This window comes from Hipposideros armiger, unplaced genomic scaffold (assembly GCF_001890085.2).
Source record: "Hipposideros armiger isolate ML-2016 unplaced genomic scaffold, ASM189008v1 scaffold_2714, whole genome shotgun sequence".
NCBI classification, from domain to species: Eukaryota; Metazoa; Chordata; class Mammalia; order Chiroptera; family Hipposideridae; genus Hipposideros; species Hipposideros armiger.
This window is the reverse complement of record NW_017734021.1, coordinates 1-3,040: the sequence shown is the minus strand read 5'-3', so window position 1 is coordinate 3,040 and position 3,040 is coordinate 1. Positions and strand designations below refer to the sequence as shown.

At 53.9% G+C, this 3,040-nt stretch overlaps 1 long non-coding RNA gene across 2 annotated transcripts; it reads left to right on the top strand.

Annotated features, from left to right (window-relative positions):
- Positions 1–396: 396 nt before the first annotated feature.
- LOC109378717 (uncharacterized) lies at positions 397–2,691 on the top strand. 2 transcript variants are annotated; one of them, XR_002123054.1, is made up of 3 exons: positions 397–952; positions 1,348–1,508; positions 2,570–2,691. It is a non-coding gene; the product is annotated as an uncharacterized LOC109378717 (long non-coding RNA). The 2 variants fall into 2 exon arrangements; XR_002123053.1 differs by having other exon boundaries at positions 1,318–1,508.
- Positions 2,692–3,040: the final 349 nt, after the last annotated feature.

Here is a 3,040-nt window from a genome sequence, read left to right as displayed (position 1 = left end):
CATAATATTTCATTGTATGCATTTTGTTACGATGTTGCAGTTGGGCACTTAGGCTATTTATAAATTTTCTTCATTATAATGAATTCTGCAATGAACAGCTTTCTATGTAAACCTAGTGAGTACTGCCTATTATTTCTAAAATAAATCAGAAGAAGCAGTAATGAATTAGCATATATAAATATTCAGGACTTTTTAAACAGGCGATTTTTATAAATTACAGACTGTTTTTAATAAAGGGAGACTACTGTATCTCAGAAGGCTCTTCACAGTGAAATTCCCACGGATGTACTTCCACTCACCCTCAACCCAGCCCGACACATGAGGGGCCACGGCGGGGCCAGCTCAGGGACAGTTGTGTAAGCGTCTCCACAGGGGGCGCCCTTGGAAGCCCGAGAACCAGAGTGTCTGCAGCAGGACGGTGTGAACACTGAAGCTCAAAATCTTTTTCTCAGTCGCACATTGGAAGCCCCAAAGAACCGTCACTCTAATACCCAGATGCGGTTCCGCTAAGTGGCCAGTGGGACAACCCACGCATTTGTGGCTAGAGTTGGTCAGGGTGTCCGAAAATCCCAAGGCTTTTTAATGTAAATTTAGAATTGCTGCATTCTGAGAGGGCTGCCCTCTGCCTGCTGAGGCTCCTGCCCAGGCCTCCGTCCCCGCCCCCTGCCTGCTCTTCTCATAGTTCTCATTTTTCTAAGTCACTTACCTGCTTAGAGCAAGTCGGAGCCATCCAGTGGCTTTTTGAGACGTTTGCCAGCAGACCTGACCCAGGGCGCTGTGACATGCTCCCACAGGACGGATTGCCTTGTGAAGGAGAGCAGTACGGCGAGAAGTCTGTGAGAGAGTCCCTGGGTCAAACAACAGTGAGCGTGAGTCAAAAGGCAGGTGACGGATGACGGAGGGCAGGTGGGACAGGACACGGGAGCCACAGCTGGCTGGCAGGCCCAGGAAGGTGAGGCCCGAGCCAGGTGCTCATGATGACCCCACAGGCCCCGTATGTCCCCAGAGACACAGGGTGACCCCTTCTGCCTACGGCTGTCTTGGTCTCAGTACGAATGTCGTGGCACCTGGGGTGGCTGGGCCACCAGTTCGGAGTCAGCCCTGGCGGTGGAGTGAGGGAAGCACAGCTCCCGCTGATGGGGGGCCCTCTGCCCTGACGTCCTGGCCTCGAGGTGGCCTGCAGAGGACAGTGTGCCCGACGCGAGAGGGAGTGTGGCCGTGTCAGACACTCTGGTCCCATTTCCTGGGAGGGAAGGACGCCCTGCCTGTCCTGGGGGAGAGGCAGGTGGGCGACACAGCAGGCCCTTTCTTACGCAGGACCCCATGCTCCCCTGCTCCCCCGCCTAGGGCTCCCCCAAGACGCTGTGAAGAAAGGAGAAACATGGCTTCCCATCTCCTGGGGCACTGGTGTGCGCATGTCCTCCAGGCAACTGTGTCCACGGGAAGTGGCCCCAAGCGCCTGGGACCCCAGGATACCACACATCAGATGTGTCTAAACTGCACCACAGGTCGGTGGGTCCAAACATGGCTTCCCACCCATTGTTTTATATCATGGGCCGCGGCTGTGGGTTTGGTGTTTACAGCTCACCGGTCAGCGTGTGACATGAACCTATCAGAGGGCTCCTGCCCCCTTGAGGACTTACGAGGACTCATACACAGTGGCGCTGTGTCTTAGTGAGCACAGTAAGCGGAGAGAAAGTCAGTGCAGGTCACGGCAGGTCTCCAGCTCGCAGGCTGCCTCGCACTCAGCTCCTGTTCCCTCTGGGGGGCACAATGCCATTCTGGCCTCAGGTTTTCCTTCCAAACTGCTAACAAAACATTCGGCAAATAATAAAAGAATAAGCAGCCACCCACAGAGAGGTGGCAGTGTGTGGACGGGAGAGTCAGCAGGTGACAGACACATCTACACGATTCCAGGTACAGAGTCCTCCAAACGACATTTGTGACATTGTTCAAGGAGGAAAAAGACCAAAATGCAAGATTAAAAATCGCAGCAGAGAATTAAAAATTACAAAAATGGAAATTCCAAGACTGGAAAAAAAATTTGAAACTCAGTGACAGGGTTTAACAATGGTTTAGACATAGCTGAAAAAAAGAAACGATGAACTGGAAAACGTTTCAGAAGGAAATATGCAAAGTGAGTCACAGAAGCACAGGAGGGGGGGCGACGCGGGGGCGACGCGGGGGCTCGGGGGAAATGCAACCCAGGCCTCATTCTGGAAGGAAAGAGGAGAGGTGAGCGAGTATGGAGGAGAGTGGGCGGACAATTTCTAAATCCAGCAAACGTCACCCTGGCCGTCACCCATGTCATGCCCCACTCTGTGGGGCCACGATCCCGGCACTGGTGACAAATCCCAGCTGTCTGGTAGGAAAACGAAGAGTTAGAATCTTCTGTGATCTGTCCTCACTTTCACCGTTAATAATTGCTATGGACTGAGCGTTGTATCCCCCGCAAACTCCCATGTTGAACCCCAGTCCCAACGTGATGGTGTTGGGGGTGGGTCCCATGGGGCTGATCAGGGCAAGAGGGACGGAACCCCACGGTGTGATCAGCGCCCTTATGTTATAGAAGGGACCCCACAGAGCTCCTGCCCTGTGAGGACTCAGCGAGACGACGGCCGTCTGTGACCCAGAAAAGCCTTCACCAGAACCCAACCCTGCAGGCGCCCTGACCTTGACCTCCGGCCTCCCGAACTGTGAGTGACGAACGCCTGCTGTTTATAAGCCGCCCATGTGTGGTGGTCGGTCATAGTTGCCCAGACGACCTGGGACAATCCTTTAAAGAGTAGGCTTTTTTGGGAGCAAGACACCACAGTGCCTACGTGTGGTTGGGACCCCTGCTGCACCTCACATTCGCTGGAAGCGGGGTTTCTAGTGACACCCTGTGCCTGTAGCCGGGGCCGGCGGGGTCGTCGCATGTCACTTACAGCTTGTCCCTGCTCTTTGGTTGGCGTAGATGGTGTCTGAGTAATTGTGGTGACAGAAGACACCCATGTTTGACTCTAAGTGGGCATGGGTGCCCTTGTATGTGACATGGGGG